Genomic DNA, 10,929 nt, shown 5'->3' with positions numbered 1-10,929 from the left:
TTTAGGGGGGTTTGGATAGGTTTTGACCTAAGAGTTAACTTTGTTGATATCAGGTTTGAATTATGGTTCTAGAAGTTGGAATAGGACTGTTGTATCATTTGGGACTTGCATGCAAAATTTGAGGTCATTTCGGGTTGGTTTGATGTGTTTCAACATGAGTTTTGGAAATTGGAGGTTCATTATTCACTAAGACTTGAAACATGGTGCGATCATGGTTTTAATGTTGTTTTATCTGATTTGAGGCTTCGAGTAGGTTCGTATCATATTTTAGGATTGGTTTATGGATCTCATACTCACACCCATGCTAGTGTCGTGTCTACACGGGTGAGGCACCTAACTGCCGTGTCGGAGCAACTTAGCCAAAAATAAGCTCGACTCATCTTGATTCTTGAAGGTAAAATCCAAATCTTCCTTCAATAGATAAGCAAATAGGTTTTAATGTTTTAAAACTTGGGTTTTAATGATGGAAAAAGAGTTGCATGTGTATGCGTTTTGCTCTTCAATGGTGTTTGATAGATGAAGGAGGAAAAGACTTTGAGAGATCAAACGAATAGGAAAGAAAAATCACAGAAAGTTCTTTCTATTATGCTTTACAAATTTACACTATAATCCCATTTTACCAATAATATGTAGAGAATAGTCATTACTCTCTTAAAATATATATACTAGCCCCCCATAAGAGTTTTTTTCTATTCTCCTTATTGGCCTTCAAAAGATCTCTACGTCTCCTTAAAGGTCTGTCACTAGTAAATAATTTTCCGTAAGTTAATTAAGCTAGAAATTCTTTAAGTATCTAATAAACTAAATACAAATACATATATGAATTAAACAAAGAAAATTAATTCTTTTAACAAAATAGCTTTTAAATAGCATGAAAACTTAAATTTAAAGAAAGTTTTTTAAGATTAGACGTCTTGAGTCTAATGCACAACTGAATTTTAAGATATGTATTACGATTAAGCTATCTAAATCAAAATGCACATACGAACATCAAGATGTGTATTAAGATCTGAATACTAAATAATTAAGACTATTTATTTTTTAACATCTAAATGTACAAAAATTGTTTTTATTTGAAAGTTAATAAATACGAACTTCAAATAAAAAATAAAATACTATTAATCTAATGTTCTATTTTTTTAATAATGGTAACATATATATTAATAAAGAAAACAGCACTAGGGAGTGCCAAACCATATTTACAAGGAAGACAAAAACCAGCTATGTCAACCTAAGATTACACAGGTCTACTAAAGATTCTGCCTCCTCTACACAACTTTCTTTACACCAGAAATGAAACAAAAGTTAACACTTCATCTTGATGTTCCGTAAAGAGTTGCTTCTGTCTTCGAAAGTTCTTAAATTTCTCTCCTTCCAGACTGTCCACCAAATGCAAGCAGGAACCAATCGCCACCATTTCTTCTGTCTCACAATACCCCCATTGTAATTCCAACACTTCAATAGCTCACAAGTATTAGCTGGCATGCTCTATTTAATGCCCACAATATTAAGAAAGAGCTGCTACAGTAGGACAATGAAGAAACAAATGGTTGTTTGTTTCTATAGTTGTACCACATAATAGGAATCTAGAGCATAGCTGAAAACCTCTTCTACTCAAGTCCTCTTGGGCTAGACAAGCCTTTCTTGCAACTAACCATGAAAAGCATACCACCTTGAAAGGTGCTTTACTTTCCAAATATACCTCCATGGCCATTGTCCTAACTGTTGGTTTGAAGTAGCAATTAGAGTATATGCGGATTTAACTGTAAAATTCCCACTCCTACAAAGGTTCCAACCTATGTTGCACGGACTCTCCAAAATGTAGCCGCACCCGTGTCGGATCCTTCAAAAATGCACTACTTTTGGAGGATCCGACACGTATCCGGCCACATTTTCGGAGAGTCCGAGCAACATAGGTTCCAATAGAGTTTATCTTCATTTTCTCCAAGACCTTGGAATTGTTCCAAGATATTAAAGAAATCCACAACCCTCTCTAATTCCCAATCATTCAAGGCCCTTCTAAAAGTAACATTCCATCCTTGCTGACCCCAGGCAGTGCCTAAAGTGGATGTAGGTGATGTTGCAATGCTGAAAAAATCTGGAAAAAGTTCTTTGAGAGGGCCATGTCCTAACAAGTTATCACTCCAGAAAAGTGTTTTCCTTCCATTACCAACCTTTATGGTTATTATCAGCCAGAATATTTCAGTGAAGTCTGATTGACGTCCATACCCCCATTTGGACTACTAACAATGTTAGAACACCATAGTCCATTTTGTCCATAATTGTCACAGATGACCTTTCTCCACAAAGCATTAACCTCCAGATTGTACCTCCAAAGCCACTTCAAGAGTAAACTCTGATTGTGGGCTTTAAGGTTCCTAGTGCCCAGTCCCTCTTTGTCTTTGCTTGTGATAAGGGAATTCCAGTTAACCAAATGAATAGCTTCCTTCTCTCTATTTCCTTGCCATATAAAGTTCCTTCTTAGTGCATCAATTCTTTTCCTCACCTTGCTTGGTAAGGGAAACAAAGACATTACATAGGTAGGAAGTGCATCCAAGACACTATTAACCAATATCACCATTCCACCCAAGGATAAATACTGGCTCTTCCAGATTGACAGCCTCTTTTCACATCTTTCAAGAACCCCATTCCATATTTCCTGAGCTTTGTTCTTGGAGCCTAGAGATAAACCCAAATATATAGTTGGTAGGGAACCCACCTCGCATCCCAAAATAGCTGCTAGGGCCTGGATATCATCCACTTCTTTAACTGGGAACAACATGCTTTTCCTCCAATTTACATGGAGCCCTGAGACTGCTTCAAATATAACAAGAATGACTCTTAGAAATTTTAGTTGATCTGCCTTTGCCTCACAAAAAAGTAAAGAGTCCTGAGCATATAAAAGATGGGTGATCTCCACACTATCTCCCTCCCTGTTTGAAGCGTTAAAACCCTTCAGCCAACCATTGTTGTTAGCATTTCTTAACATTTGGTTTAATCCTTCCATGGCAAAGAGGAAAAGAAAAGGTGATAAGGGATCCCGTTGTCTCAAACCTCTCTCAGAAGGATAAAAGCCCTCTGGAGAACCATTCACCAAAATGGAAAATCTGACTGTTTTGATGCAGAAAGATATCCAATTGATCCACTTCCTACCAAAACATATATCCTGAAGAACTTTGAGTAAAAAGTTCCAATTACATGGTCATAAGCCTTCTCAATATCAAGCTTACAGAGAATTCCGGGAACCTGCCCTTTAAGTCAGGAGTCCACACATTCATTTGCAATCAAAGAAGCATTCATGATTTGCCTGCCTCTTATGAAGGCCATTTGATGCCCATTCACTAATTTGTCCACCACTTTCTTGAGCCTCTCTGTCAACAGTTTGGAAATGATCTTGTAAATGCTTCCTATAAGACTAATAGGTCTGAAGTCCTTGAGTTCCTTAGCACCATTCTTCTTTGGAATAAGGGCTATGTAAGAAGCATTGAAACTCTTCTCAAAATACTCATTGTTGTGGAAGTTCCTGATAGTATGCATGATATCTTCTTTCACAATCTCCCAGCAATTATGGAAAAACCCCATAGAGAAACCATCAGGACCCGGTGCCTTGTCAGCTACACATAGCTTTAAGGTCTCAAACACTTCTTGTTCTTCAAATTCACCTTGCAGCAATTCATTATCTTCCTCTGTAATGTTGCATTCACCTTGGAAGTTAAAATCAGGTCTCCAGATTTCTGTTTCTGCATATAGTTTCTGATAAAAAGACACTATCTCAGTTTTAATTCCATGTGGCTCAGTAATTTCTTCCCCTTGAACCTCCGGCTTATCTATATAATTGGCTCTTCTATGATAGTTGGCAATTTTCTGGAAAAAAATTGGTGTTTTTGTCACCTTGTTTTAGCCATAAAGCTCTAGATCTTTGTCTCCAAAATATCTCTTCATTTTTTGCAATTTCCTGGAATTCCATGTGCAAGCTTGCCTTCTCATTCAGCCTCAATTAATGGTCTTTGTTCCTGCAAAAGATCCAAATTTTGAATTTGGTTCAGAAGCTCAATCCTCTTCCTCTTCAAGCTCCCCCCATTAAGCACATTCCACTCCTTTAACTTACATTTCAACATTTTGAGTTTACAAGCCAGAATAAAATCTGGCCTTCCAGTAATCTCAAAGGAATTCCACCATCCGGCCACCCTCTTCTTAAACCCTTCCACTTCCATCCACCAATTCTCAAATTTGAAATAAGATTTTGAGAAATCCCATTCCCCACATTTCAGAGAAATAAGGCAATGATCAGAGACAATTCTAGGAAAAAGAGACCGCTTAATATTGTTAAACTCCTCGTCCCACTAACCACCGCCACCATCCTCAATCATTGCTGTCACCATCCACCATTATCGACTACCCCTACCCCTACCATTATCGACTAACACGACCTACCACCCCATCTTTATCAACTACCACCACAAAATCATCCTCAACCACCCACCCACCTCAACTACCACCACCACTATCATCAACTATGGCCGTCACTACCCACATCAAGCATGAAAGTTAACAAGAAAGACCGAGGTCCCAAATCAAGTAGGGTCAAAACCCAATAATCAAGAGAATCAAAAACCATATTGAAAGTAGCTTTCTCACTCATACTTAAAAAGGACAAAGGTTCATAGTAAGATGAAATGTCAATCCAAAGTCAAGATGGGGCAAGATCCGAATAATATCAAGAGGCAATGCCAATATTAGAGACAAAGTCACAATCACAAGAAGGACAAAGTCCCAATAAGAATACAATAATGTTCGAGCAATTCGTATATCAATGCGCCTTTTTTTACTAAAACCCGCACTTTGGTTGCGCTTTGTGCTTAAAGCCCCAATAGACCTGGAGCCCTTATATAGAACTTTTCGCCTCTGACAACGCTGCTAGTTATTTGGTACAACCTAAGGTGTTGATTTAATTCAAATAGGTATTGCTCACTCTTTTTATAAGAAATATTCTCGTACTTTTAAGAATTTTATGAGATTTTACTATGTTAAAATGTCGTATTTTGTACCTCGTTCACGTGGGCCTATTTCCGCTAATAGATTATGATTATTATATGTTTAAATTAGTTTCAGATAATAATTGCTTGTAGCTTAGCTTAGTTTTTTTTGTATAAGTCGACTTTTGTTTCACAACTCGTTTGACTTCAAAACTTAACACACACTATCATACGACTAAAATACCTCATAACATCACTTTCTTCTCATGTTAAGCACCATAGTCTCACCTTAAAAAGTACGGGTTATAACATTCCCAACCTGTCGACTTTCAACGAAACTTATTTTCTTCGATTCGTTTAGCTTCTAAACTTTCCAACCCTTTTGGTACTTGTTGTTCATGATCTTCAATATTTGTAACCTCCAAGGTAACATGATTAACTTACTACATATACTTCCAAGATGATCTCATTTTCGAGCTTACATCAATTGACTTATGACATACCTTTATGTACTAAAACATGGTGTAACATCATTCCCCCTTTGGAACATTCGTTCTCGAATGTTGACTGATGCGCTTATTAGTCCCATAACCTACGGCTCTTACGAATACTTCAATAATGTTCTTGCCATCTAGGCAATTGTTCTATGAATAAATCCAAAAGCCAGAGCATTCCCCCCTTTAGGCCTCTTTCTCACACTACAACTTGTGGCCGGAATTCTTCCAATCCCGCAATTGTTGCCACTTTCTGTCATGTAGCCTGTAGGACTCTAAATTTGGGTCTAATGTCACTGAGCTTTTCCCCCCAATATACTTGGAGTTATGGGGTGATCCACCCACCAAATTAAAGATCTACAAGTCTAGTTTCCAACACATTAAACCGTTCGTCGATACGATATCAGAGTAGAGAGATATTCGTGTTTTCGCAAGACTGCGCATGCAGCCCCGTTGGGACCCACTTGAGGCGGCCACCAACTTTACTTCTTTTAAAAGACGTTGCAGCCTCACTTCTGGTCATTTCTCACCTAAACTTCGTCCACAAGCTCTCTTAACATATCTACAAGATCCAAGAACCAAACTCAAGGGAAATCAACTCAAATCATAATCAAAAGTGTTAAAGACTACGATAGAATGCTTCTATGATTGAGGGCTACTATGAGCTAAGTTGTGATGAAGCTTCGAGGTGTAGCAATTGTCCAAGGTATGTATAACATATGCTTGATTGTGCCTAAGGTTAATCTTGTGTTGGTTGTGTTGTTTGAGCGAAACCACAAGATAGCACTGGAAAGAACATTAGGCATGGTTATTTTTTTGTTGGACTGTTTTGCGGCTACATATATGGTTTTTGATGGCTAGAAATTATGAGAAATAATTTGATGTTATAGTTCTTGTTAAGTTTATCTAGGTGTTAATTAAGTTGATTGAAGAAGAAAACATGAAAAATAGGTGATTGACGATAAAAGGTAAGGTGCTAGGCAAGTGGGCTGTTTTGAAGATTATTCTTATGATGTTTTGGGCTGAAAATGATGTGGTAAACATAAGTATAATATTATTGATATTCTAAGAAGATTCATGAAAAAGAAATTGGATTCAAACTCTATTTTGTTGACCGTAAATCGAGCTTGCGCTTGTCGGGATTGTTAAACTGTTTTGAAAGGCTTATTATGAGTATTATTGATGTTGTTTTAGCTGTTGTAACTTGTGGAAAGTCATATAAATAGGGGAGGTGTTGTCCGTTTTATCGTAGAATAAAGTGTGTCGTTCAAATACGACAAGTTCTGGCATTCGTACTGTAACGAAAGTATTGTTCATTGCTTATAGACAAAGGAGTTGGAGTTAAAATAACTTGAGGACTGGACGGGATATTATGAAGTACTAAGTGCATGTTCACCTCACATAGGTTAGGGTGTGACAGTAAGGCACTCCCGAGTTCCGTGGTTCTAGCACGGTCACTTAATAATTTACACATGCTTAATTAAATCGGATATTATATGTTTCAAAGGGCTTTATGAATTTTCGCTTTTATACCACTTTTAATTGCTTGTTTCGAAATTTTATGGAAATTATCTTGAACAAGTCACACGAACCGTACCCTTGTCGTGTTTGTGCGTCAAAAATCATGACACGCACACGTGCTCACGATTGATGACACTTTATTATTATTTAAAGTTAATCGATCAAGATGCGTGAACGCGCACTTGAATTAGGATTTATGGATTATAATTATACCACACAAACTGTACTCATAGCCATGATAATTAAATTATTAATACGCTCCTAAGAGCATACTGATGGATTTAGAGTTATTTTGTATTTATTTATAAGGTATGGACCAACCTATGAATTGGATTATTATGAAGAGACCAATACTAAAAGATTGGATAATATAAAGATAATGAGGCCCAAATTCTAATTCTTTTCTTTCTATTACAGCTTGTTTGGATGGTTGTTATGTATCATATTATAATGTATCGTATCTAGTGGCGGAGACAGAATTTCCGCTAAGGGGTTCAAAAAAGGAAAAGATTAAATAAGACTGTAGTTAGTAGAAGTTGCCAATGACCTTACAAAGGTTTTGAACCCCCTCGACCACTAAGCTATGCTTTTGAGCTGTGTCAAGGGGATTCAAAACATAATATATAGAGGTAAAAAACAGATTCTGCCTTATATATACAGTATAATTTTTCCGCGAAGGGGATTCAGGTAAACCCCCTTCCGCCACCCTAAATCCGCCCTTGATCATATCGTATTGTATTGTGTTGTATCAATTTGATATATATAAGGTTTGAATAAATTGTGTTGTTTGTCGTTGTTTCATGATGTCTTGCACCAATAATATGAAGAATAAACTAAGAAAAAATAAGGTACGAAATAGAATTATTACATAAAGGTAAAGAATAAATAAAATTATTTAATCACAAGAAAGGGCAAGATGAAGGGAAAAAAAGGTAACGATACGACCACACCAAATCGATCGTTACATAAAGTGGCACTTTTCGTCGTTACGTAACGACGGCTTTAACGATACGGTGTAATAAATTTTAATTAACAATTAAGACAAACATTATATTTAAAGTAACAATACAATACCAATCCAAACAAGTGTTAGTGTCGTGGCCCTTCCTCTCCAACTAACCTCTCATCCCATTTTATTTGTGAAACCAATTATTCCTCTATTTCAATTTAAATGACAGACTTTCTTTATTAGTGCATCCCAAAAAAATTGACACATTTCTGTATTTGGAAACAACTTAAAATTAAATTTTTTATTTTACCCACTCTATTATTAATGAGAAGCTTTTATAGTCACACGACTGTCATGCCCCACAAAATTTTTGCCCCTACACTTCTAGAACTACATAACTCCAAAAAAAAAAAGAAAAATCTCTTAAACTTTGTACCAAATCAAAATTGAAATGAAGGAAACAAAGGGTACTCGGCAAATAAGAGTATTGACCCAAACTTTACTAATTCCAGTAACTGAGCAGACCGCTTAAGAACTTGATTGGCGCAAAAAACAAATGAGAAATCTCCACTCTCCCCTAAACAGAAAACTTCGACTACATACTTTCATCATGCCTTCTTATAACAATACTTGAACATGACAAAATAAAAGAAACATGGAGGAGATGATTCAAACTAACTAAAGCTAACACGTTAACTACTGAGCCAAATAACACTCATTATAAAAAGAGAAAAAGCAGAAATTAAGGTTGCAAATCATTCACAAAATAAGGATTTAAAGAAGGGCATATAACCCAACAACTAATTACTTCACATGAGAAAACCCAGAAAGTGAAGAATAGAGGAAAAGACTGAACCTTTAATATTGAAGAGCCTGACCTCTTTGCTTTGGTACAGAGAAATCAAAGCAACGAGAAAGATCCCGATGGACTTCGGACCTCGATCGAAACTCGCCGGCGTCTCAACAGTCGATCTTGCACATCCAAAATGGTGAAGACAGAGGTGTTTTTAGGTGGTGTTTTGATGGTATTTTTGGGGTATTTATATGGTAATTTGGAGCTGCTCTTATGGCTATTTTCTGCAGTGTTTTGGCCGTTTTTTGACTGAGATTTAGACCGGTTTTCTATTTGCTCGAGTCCCTTTTCCAATTACCTTTTTTTAATCTTTTATTATTTGTCTTTTTCCTAAAAGAAAGCTTCCTCTCTCATTCCAACGTAAGTATGTAGGATTTATCTATAATATTTTTGGTGAGCAAGCTATAATTTTTTGTCATGTAGTGAGATAGAAATTGTCAAGAAAATGGGGTGCGAGTGATTAAGAATGTGAAGTAGTATAATTTCTTTTTAAATTCTATTCTTACTAAATTAAAATTATAAAATAAAATACTAATTAGCTACTTCTACTCTAAAACTTACAAAAGAATAATTCAAAATCGTTAACTTACAACAATTAAAGAAAATCATATTTATTTTTTTTATGATTCTTCTTCCCTTTTATAAATGAAAACAAAACGTATACTAAAAATGTGGCTTTCTTTATGATGTTCGATTTTCTTAATAAAGCCCACTAAATTGAAATAAGAAGTGTAAAAATCAAGGTAAAAATCTAAAAAGGAATCTACACTAAAATGTTGCAAAAGCCGGGTCAGATCATAAATTAGGTGCTCACATATAGCATTGCAGCCTATATAGCTAATGTAAGATGATGGCAATGACATGTGATGACCCAAAAGGTCATCTATGTTTTAGAACTCGATTCGGTATTCCGAGGCTTTTCAAAACTCATTTTTACCCTCCTCGATTTGCGTGCACAATCCAGGCGTGTTTCCGAAAAGCTTTTATATTGAAAGTTGATGAAAATAATAATTTTTGCCTTTAAAAGTTGATTTAGTTGACTTCGGTCAACGTTGTGAGTAAACGGACCCGGACCCGTATTTTGACAGTCCCGGTGGGTCCGTATTGAAATATGGGACCTGGGCGTATGCTCGAAGTCGAATTCCAACATCCCTAGCTCGAGATATGAATATTTGATGAAAAATAAAAGTCTTAAAATTAAATGGTTTTAAGAATTTGGTTAATGTTTGATCTCATTGGTATCGGACCCAAATTTTGGTTCCGGAGCCCGGTACAGGTTCATTATGATATTTAAGACTTGTCTATGAAATTTGGTGAGAAACGGATTTGGTTTGACGTGATTTGGATGTCCGGTTGTGAAAATAGAGGTTTTAAAACTTTCTTGATAATTTAATTCAATTTGGTGCTAAATTCGTAGTTATAGGTGTTCTTTTGGCAATTTGATCGCGCGAGAAAGTTCATATGATGGTTTATGACTTGTGTGCATGTTTGGTTTGGAGCCCCGAGGGCTTAGGTGAGTTTCGGATAGGTTACGGGATGTTTAGAACTTAGAAAATCTGGTTTTTTTGGCTTCAACTGATATCTGGTGTGTCCTTCATCGCGTTCGCGGAGGTACTCTCGCGAACGCGAAAGGTAAATTGGGGGCAGGGGTATTTTCTTCTTCGCGAACGCGAAGGACTGGTCACAAACGCGGAGCATTGGGGGCATTACCCTTCGCGAACGCGACCAAGCTCTCGTGAACGCGCAGCGTAAGGGACCTGGCGAAGGGGACGGCCGTTCTTCTACGCGAACGCGAGCACTGGCTCGCGGACGTGAAGGCCAGGGGGAGCAGCCTTCGCGAATGCGTAGAAGGACTCGAGAACGCGTAGGCCTTTGGGCCGCTGCCTTTCGCGATCGCGGCAGGCCCTTCACGAACGCGAAGAAGGCCTGACGCCTGAGACATAAAACAGACTAGAACGGGATTTTCTCAAAATTTTCATCACTCTTTCATTAGAACTCGACCTAGGAGTGATTTTGAAGGGGAAATTCAACACCAAATCATAGGTTTGTACTCTTTAACTCATTTTCTTCCATTTCTAACATCACTCATTGGATTCCTAGCCCTAATCTTTGTTCTTTCATGGTAGAAAACTAGGG

At 37.0% G+C, this 10,929-nt stretch overlaps 1 protein-coding gene across 3 annotated transcripts in view; it reads right to left on the bottom strand.

Moving 5' to 3' along the window:
- The window catches only part of LOC109241013 (polycomb group protein EMBRYONIC FLOWER 2-like), a 33,246-nt gene extending 24,193 nt beyond the window's left edge, over positions 1-9,053 (bottom strand). For 2 of the 3 annotated variants that reach the window (XM_019407720.1, XM_019407722.1), the window contains exon 1: positions 8,797-9,053. The gene's annotated coding sequence lies outside the window, so the exon portion shown is untranslated. The remainder of the gene's footprint in view (positions 1-8,796) is intronic. The other variant, XM_019407721.1, reaches the window with a different exon arrangement.
- Between the last annotated feature and the right edge of the window lie 1,876 nt (positions 9,054-10,929).

This window comes from Nicotiana attenuata, unplaced genomic scaffold (genome assembly GCF_001879085.1).
Source record: "Nicotiana attenuata strain UT unplaced genomic scaffold, NIATTr2, whole genome shotgun sequence".
Taxonomy (NCBI): domain Eukaryota; kingdom Viridiplantae; phylum Streptophyta; class Magnoliopsida; order Solanales; family Solanaceae; genus Nicotiana; species Nicotiana attenuata.
Note: the sequence above shows the minus strand (reverse complement) of the source record. Positions and strands in the feature narration are given on the sequence as shown.